This window comes from Chiloscyllium punctatum, chromosome 5 (genome assembly GCF_047496795.1).
Source record: "Chiloscyllium punctatum isolate Juve2018m chromosome 5, sChiPun1.3, whole genome shotgun sequence".
NCBI classification, from domain to species: Eukaryota; Metazoa; Chordata; class Chondrichthyes; order Orectolobiformes; family Hemiscylliidae; genus Chiloscyllium; species Chiloscyllium punctatum.
Window position 1 is genome coordinate 128,573,700 of NC_092743.1, and position 16,052 is coordinate 128,589,751.

Here is a 16,052-nt window from a genome sequence, read left to right on the forward strand (position 1 = left end):
TGGTCCAACCCTTCCATGCCGACCAGATATCTCAATCTAATCTAGTCCCACTTGCCAGGACCCGGCTCATATTCCTCCAGACCCTGTGTTTCACATACTATCCAGATGCTTTTTAATTGTTGCAATTCTACAAGCTTCTACCACTTCCTCTGGCAGCTCATTCCATTCAGGCACCACCCTCTGAGTGGAAAAGTTGCCCCGAGGTCTCTTTTATATCTTTCCTCTCTCACCCTAAATCTATACCCCCTAGTTCTGGATTCCCCCACCCCTGGGACAAAAACTTTGTCTATTTATCCTATCCATGCTATTCATGAATTTAAAAACTGTATAAAGTCACCCCTCAGAATCTGACGCTCCAGGGAAAACAGCCCCAGCCTATTCAGCCTCTCACTAGAGCTCAAATCTTCCAAAGCTGGCAACATCCTTGTAAATCTTTTATGAATCATTTCAAGATTCACAACCTCCTTCCAATAGGAAGGAGACCAGAATTGCATGCAATATTCCAAAATTGGCTGAACCATTGTCCTGTACAGCTGAAATATGGCCTCCCAACTCCTATACTCAATATTCTGACTAATGAAGGAAAGCAAACCAAACGCCTTCTTCACTATCCTATCTACCTGCAACTCTACTTCCAAGGAGCTATGAACTTGTACTCCAAGTTCTCTTTGTTCAGCAGCACTCCCTAGGACTTTACCATTAAGTGTAGAAGTACTGCAGAGATTTGCTTTCCCAAAATGCAGCACCTCACATTTATCTAAATTAAACTCCATCTGCCACTCCTCAGCCCATTGGCCCATCTGATCAAGATCCCGTTGTAATATCTGAGGTAACCTTCTTCGCTGTCCACTACACCTCCAATTTTGGTGTCATCTGCAAACTTATTAACTATACCTCTTATGTTCACATCCAAATCATTTATATAAATGATGAAAAGTAGAGGATCCAGCAACGATTCTTGTGGCACTCCACTGTTCACAGGCCTCCAGTCTGAAAAACAACCCTTCACTACCACTCTGTCTTCTACCTTTGACTCAGTTCTGTATCCAAATGGCTAGTTCTCCCTGTATTCCATGAGACCTACCCTTGCTAACCAGTCTCCCAGGGGAACCTTGTCGAACATCTTACTGAAGTCCATATAGATCATGTCCACTGCTTTGTCCTCATCAATCCTCTTTGTTACTTCAAAAAAACTCAATAAAGTTTGTGAGACATGCACTATCCCTAATCAGTCCTTGCCTTTCCAAATACATGAACATCCTGTCCCTCAGGATTCCCTCCAACAACTTGCCCACCACTGGCTTGTCCTTACCACCTTTCTTAAATAGTGGTATCACATTAGCCAACTTCCAGTCTTCCGGCACTTCCCCTGTAACTATCGCTGATACAAATATCTCAGCAAGGAGCCCAGCAATCACTTCCCTAGTTCCCCACAGAGTTCTCGGGTACACATGATCAGCTCCTGGAGCTTTATCCACCTTTATGCGTTTCAAGACATCCTGCACTACCTCCTCTGTAATATGGACATTTTTCAAGATGTCACCATCTATTTCCCTACATTCTATATCTTCCATGTTCTTCTCCACAGTAAATACTGATGCAAAATACTCACTTAGTGTCTCCCGCATCTCCTGCAGCTCCACACAAAGGCTGCCTTGCTGATCTTTGAGGGGGCCCTATTCTCTCCCTCATTACCCTTTTGTCCTTAATGTATTTGTAAAAACTCTTTGGATTCTCCCCAACCTGATTTGCCAAAGTTATCTCATGTCCCCTTTTTGCCCCCTTGATTTCCCTCTTAAGTATACTCCTGCTGTCTTTATACTCTTCTAAGGATTCACTCGATCTATTCTGTCTATACCTGACATATGCTTTCTTCTTTTTCTTAATCAAACCCTCAATTTCTCTAGTTATCCAGCATTCCCTACAGCTACTAGCCTTTCCTTTCATCCTAACAGGAATATATTGTCTCTGGACTCTCATCACATTTCTGAAGGTTTTCCATTTTCCAAACGTCCCTTTGCCTGCGAACACCTACCCCCAGTCAGCCTTTGAAAGTTCTTGCCTTATGTGGTCAAAATTAGCTTTCCTCCAGTTTAGAGCTTCAACTTTTAGATCTGGTCTATCCTTTTCTATCACTATTTAAAAACTAATAGAATTATGATTGCTGATCCCAAAGTGCTCCCCCACTGACACCTCAGTCACCTGCCCTGCCTTATTTCCCAAGAGTAGGTCAGGTTTTGCACCTTCTCTCATGGGTACATCCACATACTGAATCATAAGATCATAAGACATAGGAGCGGAATTAAGGCCATTCAGCCCATTGAGTCCACTCTGCCATTCAATCATGGCTGATGGGCATTTCAACTCCACTTACCCGCATTCTCCCCGTAGCCCTTAATTCCTTGTGACATCAAGAATTTATCAATTTCTGCCTTGAAGACATTTAACATCCCAGCCTCCACTGCACTCTGTGGCAATGAATTCCACAGGCCCACCACTCTCTGGCTGAAGAAATGTCTCCGCACTTCTGTTCTGAATTTACCCCCTCTAATTCTAAGGCTGTGTCCATGGGTTCTAGTCTCCTCGCCTAATGGAAACAATTTCCTAGCGTCCACCCTCTCCAAGCCATATATTATCTTGTAAGTTTACATTAGATCTCCCCTTAATCTTCTAAACTCCAATGAATACAATCCCAGGATCCTCAGCCGTTCCTCATATGTTAGACCTACCATTCCAGGGATCATCCGTGTGAATCTCCGCTGGACACGCTCCAGTGTCAGTATGTCCTTCCTGAGGTGTGGGGACCAAAACTAGACACAGTACTCCAAATGAGGCCGAACCAGAGCTTTATAAAGTCTCAGTAGCACAACGGTGCTTTTATATTCCAACCCTTTTGAGATAATTGACAACATTGCATTCACTTTCTTAATCACGGACTCAACCTGCATGTTTACCTTTAGAGAATCCTCAACAACACTCCCAGATCCCTCTGTACTTTGGCTTTACGAATTTTCTCACCGTTTAGAAAGTAGTCCATGCTTGTATTCTTTTTTCCAAAGTGCAAGACCTCGCATTTGCTCACATTGAATTCCACCAGCCATTTCCTGGACCACTCTTCCAAACTGTCTAGATCCTTCTGCAGCCTCCCCACTTCCTCAGTACTACCTGCCTGTCCACCTAACTTTGTATCATTGGCAAACTTCGCTAGAATGCCCCCAGTCCCTTCATCCAGATCATTAATATATAATGTGAACAGCTGCAGCCCCAACACTGAACCTGCGGGACACCGCTGGGGTCACCGGCTGCCATTCAGAAAAAGAATCTTTTATCCCAATTCTCTGCCTTCTGTCAGACAAGCCAATCCTCAATCCATACAGTAGCTCACCTTGATCACCAGGGGCTCTCACCTTGCTCAGCAGCCTCCCGTATGGCACCTTATCAAAGGCCTTTTGGAAGTCTAGGTAGACCACATCCACTGGGTTTCCCTGGTCTAACCTACTTGTCACCTCTTCAAAGAACTCCAACAGGTTTGTCAGGCACAACCTCCCCTTACTAAATCCATGTTGACTTGTTTCTAATCCGACCCTGCTCTTCCAAGAATTTAGAAACCTCATCCTTAATGATGGATTCTAGAATTTTACCAACAACCGAGGTTAGGCTAATTGGCCTATAATTTTCCATCTTTTGTCTTGATCCTTTCTTGAACAAGGGGGTTATAACAGCGATCTTCCAATCATCCAGGACTTTCCCTGACTCCAGTGACTTTTGAAAGATCTCAACCAATACCTCCGCTATTTCCTCAGCCACCTCCCTCAGAACTCTAAGATGTAGCCCATCGGGGCCAGGAGATTTATCAATTTTAAAACCTTTTAGCTTTTCTAGCACTATCTCTTTTGTAATGGCAACCATACTCAACTCAGCCCCGATTCCCTTTAATTGTTGGGATGTTACTCATGTCTTCCACTGTGAAGACTGATGCAAAGTACTTATTAAGTTCTCCTGCTATTTCCTTATCTCCCATCACTAGCCTTCCAGCATCAGTTTGAAGTGGCCCAATGTCTACTTTTGCCTGTCTTTTGTTTCTTATGTACTGAAAGAAACTTTTACTATCATTTCTAATATTACTGGCTAGCCTACCTTCATATTTGATCCTCTCCTTCCTTATTTCTCTCTTTGTTATCCTCTGTTTGTTTTTGTAGCCTTCCTAATCTTCTGATTTCTCAGTGCTCTTGCCACTTTATAAGATCTCTCTTTTTCTTTAATACATTTCCTGACTTCCTTTGTCAGCCATGGCTGTCTCATCCCTCCCCGGATAATCTTTCTTTTCTTGAGGTTGAACCTCTGTACAGTGTCCTCAATTATACCCACAAACTCCTGCCATTTTTGCTCTACTGTCTTCCCTGCTAGGCTCTGCTTCCAGTCTATTTTCGTCAGTTCCTCTCTCATGCCCTCATAATTACCTTTATTTAACTGTAACACCATTACATCCAATTTTGCCTTCTCTCTTTCAAACTGCAGACTGAACTCGACCATATTATGATCGCTGCTTCCTAAGTGTTCCCTTACTTTAAGATTTTTTATAAAGTCTGGTTCATTACATAGCACTAGGTCCAGAATAGCCTGCTCCCTTGTGGGCTCCATGACAAGCTGTTCCAAAAAGCCATCCTGTAAGCATTCCATGAATTCCCTTTCTTTGGATCCACTGGCAACATTATTTACCCAGTCCACTTGCATATTGAAGTCTCCCATGATCACCGTGACCTTGCCTTTCTGACATGTCTTCTCTATTTCCCGGTACATGTTGCGCCCCTGGTCCTGACCACTGTTAGGAGGTCTGGACATAACTCCCACTATGGTTTTTTTGCCTTTGTTCCTCAATTCCACCCACACAGACTCCACATCATCCGACGCTATGTCATTCAGTGCCACAGATTTAATTTTGTTCTTAACTAACAAGGCATCCCCGCCCCCTCTGCCCACCTCCCTGTCTTTTCGATAGGTTGAAAACCCTTGGATGTTTAACTGCCACTCCTGACCCCCCTGTAACCACATCTCTGTGATGCCTACCACATATTATCATTCACGATTATCAGTGCCATTAGTTCATCTGCTTTGTTACGAATGCTACGAGCATTCAGGTAAAGTGCCTTAATGCTAACATTCTTATCATTAGAGATATTGGAAGTCATGAGATGTCCTAGGTTATCCTTCCTTTTTGTTGCATTCCCAGTCTGTCTCAAGTTTAAATCTGCCTGCACACATGCTATCCTGCTGCTTATCTTTCCATTTAACTCCATACTCACTGTCGCTTTCACTTTCCCTTCCCCCCAACTCAGAAGGTTAAAGTCTTACTGACCACCCTATTTATCCTCTTCGCTAGAACATTGGTACCAGATCGGTTCAGGTGGAGACCGTCCCAACGGTACAGATCCCCCTTGTTCCAAAACTGATGCCAATGCCCTATGAAGTGGAATCCCTCTTTCCCACACCAATCCCTTAGCCATGTGTTTACTTCCCTAAATTTCTTATCCCTATGCCAATTGGCACGTGGCTCGGGCAGTAATCCGGAGATTATGACCCTTGAGGACCTGTACTTCAATTTCCTTCCTAGTGCTCGATAATCCCCAAACAGGTCCTCCATCCTAGCTTTGCCTATGTTGTTAGTCCCAACGTGGACCACAACAACTGGATCCTCCCCCTCCCGCTCCAATATCAGAACATTTTCTTGTACACACTTATTAAATTCCTCTCCATCTAAACGCTTAACACTATGGCCGTCCCAGTCTATGTTTGGAAAGTTAAAATCCCCTACCATAACCACCCTATTATTCTTACACATAACTGAAATCTCCTTTCAAATTTATTTCTCAATTTCCTGCTGGCTAATAGGGGACCTATAATACAATCCCTTCCTTATTTCTCAGTTGCAACCAAATAACTTTCCTGGATGTATTTCAGGGAATATCCTCCCTCAGTACAACTGTAATGCTATTCCTTATCAAAACGCCACTCCCCTCCTCTCTTGCCCCCCTTTCTGTCCTTCCTGTAGCATTTGTATGCTGTAAGCTACCAGTCCAGTCCATCCCTGAGTCATGTTTCTGTAATTGCTATGATGTTCCAGTCATATGTTCCTAACCATGCCCTGAGTTCATCTGCTTTCCCTGTCAGGCCTTTTGCATTGAAATAAATACCTGGTTCCCAGCTTTGTCCCTGCCTGCCCTGACTGTTTGACTCGCTTCTTATCTCAACTGTCCCAATCTCAGATTGAACCCTTTCCTCACTCTATCTCTTGGTCCCATGCCCCAGCTTCATAGTTTAAATCCTCCTGAACAGCTCTAGCAAATACCTGGCCAGTATATTAGTCCCCTTCCAATTAGGTGCAATGCATCCTTCTTGTATAGGTCACTTCTACCCCAGAAGAGATTCCAATGATGCAAAAATGTGAATCCTTCTCCCATACCATTCTCTTCCTCTGATAGGATTTCCAACCAATGGCATGCTCCTCAGCCATGCATTCAACTGCTCTATCCTCCTATTCCTATCCTCAGTAGCTCGTAGTACCTGAAGTAATCCAGATATTACTACCCTCGAGGATCTCTTGCCTAACTTTCTGTGTTCTCCCATCAGAATCTCACCCTTTTCCCTTCCTATATCATTGGTTCCAATATGTATAATAACCTCCTACTGGTCCCTCTTCCCCTTGAGAACATTCTGCACCCTCTCTAATTCATTCTTAATCCTGACACCAGGGAGGCAACACACCATTCTGATTTTTCGCAGCTGGCCATAGAAACATCAGTCTGTCTGTGCCTTTGACCAGAGAATCTCCTAACACAATCGATCGCTTGGAACCCGATGTAGCCCTCATTACATTAGAGCTTGTCTTGATACCAGAAACTTGGCTGTTTGTGTTAGATTCCCCTGAGAATCCATCACCCCTTACATTTTCCAAAACAGCATACTTGTTTGAAATGGGTATAGCCACAGTAGATTCCTGCACTACCTGCCTAACTCTCTTACCTTTCCTAGAGTGAACTCATCTATGTAACTGTATATGTGGCTTTTCTCCCTTCTTATAACTGCCATCCATTACACCTCCTAGCTCTTGTAAATTCCTCATTGCCTCTAACTTTCTCTCCAGCTGATTCATTTGATCTGGTAGGATTTCCAACCAATGGCATTTATTGCAGATATAATCCTCAGTATCATGTAAACTCTCCCTAAATTCCCACATCCGACAGGAAGAGCATATCACTCTACTAAAGGCCATTTTTGCTTCTTCCAGTCTACAGATCCAGAAAATAGCACCATCTTATTCCTCTACAAAACACTTCTCCAGGCTAACTTAATACTTATGACTTCAGAGACATATCTCAATAAAACATATAATCAAGAAAGAATACACTCTACTTACTATTGTAGATTTACAGCAAGGCTATACTGAAAACTATTTAATTCTGTGCTGTGACCTCTCCCAAACAGGTTCCTCCAAGATCAGTTGTGAATTTTGCTGTTTGTTCATTCTTCCTAGACGCATTCCATTTTCCAGCGATATATGAATTCAAACAGCAAAGGCAGTAACTGCACAGCTTCACTGCTGTATCAGGGAGCAATGTGGTGTAGAAGAGCAAGATGGTGTATTAATATATACTTGCTATGAAGGATCTCCATGTTGCTTCAGACCAAACAGAATCTCAGGGCATAATCCACAGGCACCAGCTCATTGCACCCCTCATCCATGGACATTGAAATGAGATATTCACCAACCCCTCAAAACTATCATGGTATCTCTCTCACCTCCAATGACAGGTTGCTCATGAAGCATGGACCTTCATTGCAGAGTGCACCTACAGCTGGCATTGTAAAGCTACAACAGGGACACTTTATACACTCTGAAGATGTGTTTTAGCAAGTTTAGAGTTGTCGGGCAGGATGGGGGAGGCTCCATTATAGTCAGGACAGAGTACTCTGCATCATCGAGGCATTCTGTGCTCTGCACAATTGGAGCAGGTAGTGAAGTGATGTGATAAATGCAAAATGAGTCAGGGAAACAGGGACAGCCATTTGATGGAAGGATAAGAACACTGACTTGCAAAAAGCTCTCTCTGTAATGACAGAGCTCAACAGCACTAGACCCTACAAGGCTGAAAGGACACGATGAACACTTGGTTTCAGTGGATGTGAACTGGATAGAGAAGACCATCACAGACTGTCAAGGTCAAGATGCTAGCACTTGGTTTGCATTCTGAATGTAAACTGCAGTTCTGCATTATTTTCCTTTATCTTCCCTTTTGCTGTTGCCAAAAAACATCATGAAAAATAAGTGCGAACTCAAAGAGGGTCTTCAGAATGGGATATAGGAACAGACAGGTCAACTGTGTGATACAGTATTTAAATGCTGCCTAGGTTAAAAGCATGGGGTTGTATGTGTGAGGGAGTGTCAGCCATGCATAACTATGTATTGTGGAAAGCGTGGCCTGTGTTGCTGCTGTACCATCATGTAACACTGGATTGTTAATGCCTATGTATATGCAAAGCAGTCTCTCAACGGACCGAAGGGATTCCAGTCTTTAGGCAGATATCTGCTAAGGGCAAGTTATAGCTTGGAAAAGAACTTGATAAGATGGGGCTACAATCGGACATGAGGGACACCATAAAGGTGGGATTAATGGTTAATGAGTTGACTTTAGTAAGATACGCTAAGAAATCTTGCTGGATCTCATGGTGAAAATCCCTCCAAAAACCTGCTGCTGCAAATTAAAATGTTCAGTTTGAGAAGGGGAAATGTTGTGTGGGTTGGGGAGGTACCAGGTTGGATTGAACAGAAGGGTTGCTGGATCTTAAGTCAGTTGGAGCTCTACGATATCCATGACATTAATTTAGATTGGGACTTTCTTGGTAGCTTCCATGTACTTCTTCCAAGGGAATTCCTGGGGAATCAGCTTCATGAGATTTCTGCATAAACCAATGCACAACTCCAGGCTATGACGCTGCAATGAGAACCTTCTCATTGGATGATCTGGATCCACATACGTGTGTCAGATTACAGAAAAGACGGAATGGACTGTGAAGTCTTGCCTTGACCTTTTTCCAATGAAAATATCCCTTAAAAGCTCACTTTCAATTGTGTTTCTCCCTGTCTTGTCCATTATAGCAATTACTTCTCTTGATCAGTGTTAAATTGTCTTGAACATCAAAATGAACTACAGGAATCCCTGATTTACAAATGCTCATATTTATGAATGTGATCTTATACAGGAAGGTATTAGTAATAATTTTAAAAATCAACATACAAACATTTCCTTCTATTTCCAAATGGCTATTTCATATTGTCCTGTATTTTGATTTGCACACAAATTGACCTTGGAACTCATGAGCCAGGTGGACTTTGTCTTAATAATGTTTTATGTATGATTTCTGGTATTACTATAGGCACTGAACACTTTTCACTTTTTTTAATGAAAATACACGTGACAATAAATTATTATTCTAGCCTAGTGTCCACCCATCTCATGATGTTACAAATGTGGCATAAATAGTCGATGAAATGAATCATAACATGACTGGCTGAAACATAGAGCCTTCACAGTTAACTGGGATGAGATCAGCCTGCTTTCTTTCAGTGATTATACTCTTTTGTGCTGATTACATAGGGGATAATGACGACTCTGTAAATCACAAGGTATTAATCCAATCAAAAGGTTTTTCAAAGAGCTTTTATTGTTTTTAAAGCAACAGAGTTTAAAGAAACACATTTCAGACATATTTATATTTTAGAAACACATCCTTGGATATATATTCTACTCTGTTATTGATTCATGAAAATGGCCATCAATTGCAGGGCCAGCATTTATTGCCCATAGTGGTGTTAGAAATAGGGTTCCAGGATCTTGAACCAATGCCATAGAAGGAACAGTGATATAGTTCCAAGTCAGGATGATGTATGATTTAGAGGCCAGTTTACAGCTGGTGGTGTTTCCTATGCAGCTGCTATCCTTGTCCTCTTAGATGGAGGAGATTGTGGGCTTGGAAGTTGCAATCAAAGGAATCTTGGTGAATTACTTCGAGTTTTAAAAAACTCAACTTTGCAAACTGTTTTCCCTTAATAGAATGTAAAAACTAACATTTTTGATGTACAGTTTGTAATTTTAAAGGACTTTATTAGGTGAAAGTTCAGAACGTTCTGATATATGTGATAATAATAATTTGATATTTCTTTGGGTCCTTTCAAGGATGTTTCCAGGATTGGAGGATTTGTGCTATAGGGAGAGGCTGAACAGGCTGGGGCTGTTTTCCCTGGAGTGTCGGAGGCTGAGGTGACCTTATAGAGGTCTACAAAATTATAAGGGGCATGGATAGGGTAAATAGGCAAAGTCTTTTCCCTGGGGTCAGAGAGTCCAGAACTAGAGGGTATAGGTTTAGGGTGAGTGGGGAAAGATATAAAAGAGACCTAAGGGGCAACCTTTTCACACAGAGGGTGGTACGTGTGTGGAATGAGCTGCCAGAGGAAGTGGTGGAGGCTGATACAATTGCAACATTTAAGAGGCATTTGGTTGGGTATATGAATAGGAAGGGTTTGGAGGGATATGGGCCGATAGCTGGCAGGTGGGACTAGATTGGGTTGGGATATCTGGTCGGCATGGACAGGTTGGACTGAAGGGTCTGTTTCCGTGCTGTACATCTCTATGACTATGAACTCTTCATACATAAGCATGTAATAATCAAACAAACTTGTATTAACAAAGACTTTCAGAATCTAAGGGCAACCTTTGATAAGGTGCCACACGGGAGGCTGCTGAGCAAGGTGAGGGCCCATGGTGTTCGAGGTGAGCTACTGGTATGGATTGAGGATTGGCTGTCTGACAGAAGGCAGAGATTGGGATAAAAGGTTCTTTTTCGGAATGGCAGCTGGTGACAAGCGGTGTCCCGCAGGGTTCAGTGTTGGGGCTGCAGCTGTTCACGTTATATATTAATGATTTGGATGAAGGGACTGGGAGCATTCTAGCAAAGTTTGCCGATGATACGAAGTTAGGTGGACAGGCAGGTAGTACTGAGGAAGTAGAGAGGCTGCAGAAGGATCTAGACAGTTTGGGAGAGTGGTCCAGGAAATGGCTGATGGAATTCAATGTGAGCAAATGCGAGGTCTTGCACTTTGGAAAAAAGAATACAAACATGGACTACTTTCTAAACGGTGAGAAAATTCATAAAGCCAAAGTACAAAGGGATCTGGGAGTGCTCGTCGAGGATTCTCTAAAGATAAACATGCAGGTTGAGTCCGTGATTAAGAAAGCAAATGCAATGTTGTCATTTATCTCGAGAGGGTTGAAATATAAAAGCACTGTTGTGCTACTGAGACTTTATAAAGCTCTGGTTCGGCCCCATTTGGAGTACTGTGTCCAGTTTTGGGCCCCACACCTCAGGAAGGACATACAGGCACTAGAGCGTGTCCAGCGGAGATTCACATGGATGATCCCTGGAATGGTAGGTCTAACATACAAGGAACGGCTGAGGATCCTGGGATTCTATTCATTGGAGTTTAGAAGATTAAGGGGAGATCTAATAGAAATTTACAAGATAATACATGGCTTGGAAAGGGTGGACGCTAGGAAATTGTTTCCGTTAGGCGAGGAGACTAGGACCTGTGGACACAGTCTTAGACTTAGAGGGGGTAAATTCAGAACAGAAATGCAGAGACATTTCTTCAGCCAGAGAGTGGTGGGCTTGTGGAATTCATTGCCGCGGAGTGCAGTGGAGGCCGGGACGCTAAATGTCTTCAAGGCAGAGATTGATAAATTCTTGATGTCACAAGGAATTAAGGGCTACGGGGAGAATGCGGGCAAGTGGAGTTGAAATGCCCATCAGCCATGATTGAATGGCGGAGTAGACTTGATGGGCCGAATGGCCTTACTTCCACTCCTATGTCTTATGGTCTTATGGTCTTATTAACCCACAGTGCTTCACAGCAAATTAAGCATTTTTTTAAGTATAGCTCCTGTTGCACGTTAGGAAAACATGGGAATGAAATTACATGCGACAAGCTCATATAAACAGTAATGAAACATGTGATTTGATGATCTCTTTAGTGAGGTTGGTTGGTTGATAAATACCCTAGTCATTCTCATCATCATCACAGATTATACTTAAGACTATTATAAACAAGTTTTTGGCCTCTCAAAGTATAAAACGATATGGGGAACAAGCAGAAAGACGGAATTCAATCCCAATGCTCATATGAAATGACAGAGCATACAGATGGGCTGTATAATCTACTCCTGTTCCTATCTCTTGTGTTCCTGAATAGTGTCTTTACATCCATCTGATAGGACAGTCAAGGCCATATTTTACCATTTCATTGAAACAACAGCACCTTGGTGCTGTACTTCCTCAATACCAACATGACATGCTTCTCACAAGCCATAGCTACTATAATGAATAGTTTCCACAAAGGTGCAGGACAAGTTTTTAAATGTGATAAGACAATTATCAATTTAAGACTATAAGACAATAAGATATAGGAGTGGAAGCAAGGCCATTCGGCCCATTGAGTCTACTCTGCCATTTAATCATGGCTGATGGATGTTTCAATTACACTTACCCACATGCCTTTTCTCTCTGAGTCTTAATGATTGAAAAAATCACTACAGGTATGATGAGTGGGCTGATTTTCTTCCATGGATGGATTTCATTTATAAATAACTAAGAACTGGTTCTATTTCTGTTCAAATGGTAATATGCTAATACTAATCAAAGTTCACGAGTGACCACGTATAGTTATCCACTAATCCAAATGCAGATTTGAGAGTACAGGAAGCACGATATTAGTGGCAGTGAAACATTCCACATGAACAAACTTTAAACAAATAGGGACAAGGGAAAGGCCATAAATAATTGCCAAAAATGAAAAGACTCAAAAGCTATTTTAGCCCATTTGCTGCCTTTACCAAGAGTAGGATTAGCAAGAGAATAATACATGAAAGGTCAACATGCTTTGTCAAAGCAACTTAGAATGTAATTTCCCAATGGTGCCAGTTGTGCTACTTGGAGCAAAAATATTAACAGTATTTCTCCGAACAACAACCCTTCAACAGGATTTGATGCTGTTGACATCACCATTTTGTACTCACACTGCACTCAAATCAGAAGTGGTGCATCCATTGCTGCTGCTTCACCTTTGCCATCCCATTCTTTGCTCTTGTTGCTCTCACTGCCCTGCACACCCTAACGAGAAGATCTAGTGCATTCTGGTTCTGATAGCAATAATTTACTAATCTTCTTTCTTGTTCAATTTCATCAAAATATCATTATCAAGCATATTTCTTGATTCAAAATCAGGATGTTTTATAAAGTAAAGCATCTAATTAGATCCTGTGGGTTGAGTTCAAAAACAAAGGAAAGGAACCGCACTGTTGGGCACGTACTAAACTCTAAACTCCCAAACTGTGGGAGAGGAGAAGTATTTAGGCAAATTTCAGAGTGCAAAAACATTTGGACATAATCTGGGGTCTCTGATTATGCAAATATCAATTGGTCAACAAACAGTGTGAAAAGCACAGAAAGCTCAAAATTCTCGAATCTCATTCGAGAGGATTTTCGCATAACAAGCCAAATGAGAGAGGGTGCAATTATAGATGTAATGTTAGGAAATAAAGTTGGGAAAGTGGATAAGTAGCAGTGACTGACCATTCTGAAGGTAGTGATCATAAAAGTTATGTTTAGAATCAATATGGAAAGTGTCAAGTACAGAACATGAGTGAAAGTATTAAACTAAAGGAGGGCAAAACTAACAAACTTGATAGATAATGTGGCAAAAGTGGACTGGTTAAAGCTACTTGAAAGAACGTCAGTGGCAAATCAGTGCGAGGCATTCAAAGGTGAGATTCTATGAGCACAGTCTAGACATGTCCCACAAAGAGAAATTGTTGTCCTGCCAAACCTAAAGTACCTACTTATCCAGAAGAACAGAGATGCTTTATGAAGCTTGGAAGAGTATAGAAAATACAGAAGTGAAATGAGCAAAGAGAGGATATGGAAAAATATTAATTCATAAAACTAAGGACATTGCAAAAATATTTTATCAGTATATTAGGAGTAACAGGAGGGCTAAGGAGTTGGTTGGATCTATCCAAGATGCATTTGGCGATTTATCTGTAGATGCAAAAGATCTGATGAAGTCTTTGAGATTTTGTCTTTGTCTCAAGGATAGATGCAGAAATCTTGTTTTCCTTTATGAGACATTCTGGGACCAGAGAATATAAGAGTAAAGGTTTGCCAATTTCAGACACAGATAATGAGGAACTTCTTCTGTCAGGGGGTAATGAATCTGTGGAATGCTTTACTAGGTCATTAAGTATATTGAAGGCTGAGAGAGACAGATGTTTAATCAGTAAGGGCATCTAGGGGTACAAGGAAAAGGCACGCAACTGGACTTGTGGATTATCAGATCAGCCACAAGCCCATTGAATGGCAGAGAAGACTTGATGGGCTGATTAGTCTACTTCTTCTACTACAGTACAATCTCGATTATCCAAATATCAATTATCCGAATTTTGGATTATCCAAACAAGATCTCAAGGTCCCGTAAAAACGCCATTAGTCAACTCAGCATTCGGTTATCAGTTAAACGGCATTATGGCATGCATTGCCGGATAACCGAGACATGTTCGGATAACTGGCAGAGCGCTTTAGGGAATATCTCCGAGACACCCGCAGCAATCAACCAAACCGCCCCGTGGCCCAACATTTCAACTCCCCCTCCCACTCTGCCGAGGACATGGAGGTCCTGGGCCTCCTTCACCGCCGCTCCCTCACCACCAGACGCCTGGAGGAAGAACGCCTCATCTTCCACCTCGGAACACTTCAACCCCAGGGCATCAATGTGGACTTCAACAGTTTCCTCATTTTCCCTTCCCCCACCTCATCCTAGTTTCAAACTTCCAGCTCAGTAACTGTCTCCTTGACTTGTCCGGACTTGTCCGACCTGCCTATCTTCTTTTCCACCTATTCACTCCACCCTCTCCTCCTTGACCTATCACCTTCATCTCCTCCCCCACTCACCCATTGTACTCTATGCTACTCTCTCCCCACCCCCACCCTCCTCTAGCTTATCTCTCCATGCTTCAGGCTCACTGCCTTTATTCCTGATGAAGGGCTTTTGCCCGAAACGTCGATTTCGCTGCTCGTTGGATGCTGCCTGAACTGCTGTGCTCTTCCAGCACCACTAATCCAGTATTTGGTTTTCAGCATCTGTAGTCATTGTTTTTACCTTACTCATAAATTACTGCTTGTTTATGATTAGATCGATTATCTAAACAAAATACTCCCTGCCCATCTCATTCTGGTAATTGAGGTTAGTCAATTAGTCTTATGTATGATGCAGGCAATTTAGTTAAGTAGGAGGAGTATGAAATATTAGATAAGATACACAATGAGAAGCAGGTAAGGGATTAACCTCCTTCTCAGGTGAATCACTCACAAGGGCTGGGATAATTGTATACTAGGTTGTAAAAGGAAGCCACCGAAGAAATAGCAGTATGCTCTGAGGATCATTTTCTGATCCGCTCTCGATCTTAGTGAGAGGACTGCAGGTTTGCAAATTTTGTATCTTTATTCAAGGGTGCAAGAAATAGTTCAACTAATTACAGGTCAGTCTGTTTGCTCTCAGTGATGGGCAGATTACTGGAATCAATATTGAGAGATAGGATTAACTGTTACGTGGAGAAGCATCAGTTGAAAGAAAAGAGCATGGTTTTGTTCACAGGAGGTTATGTCTTTCAAAGTAAATTGAATTTACTGAGGACATAATAAGGAGACTTGATGATGGTATTGAGGCGGATATTGTCTACATGAATTTTAGTAAGGCATTTGACAAGGTTCCACATAGCAGACTGTAAAACAAAAATGAAGCCCATAGGATATAGAGGAATGGGGTAAATTGGATCTAAAATTGAATTAGTGACAGGAAACAAAGGGTAATGGTGACTAATATTCTTGTGAATAGAAAACAACTTGCAGCTGTGTTCTACAGGGCTCAGTGCTTTGCTATTGGTGGTATA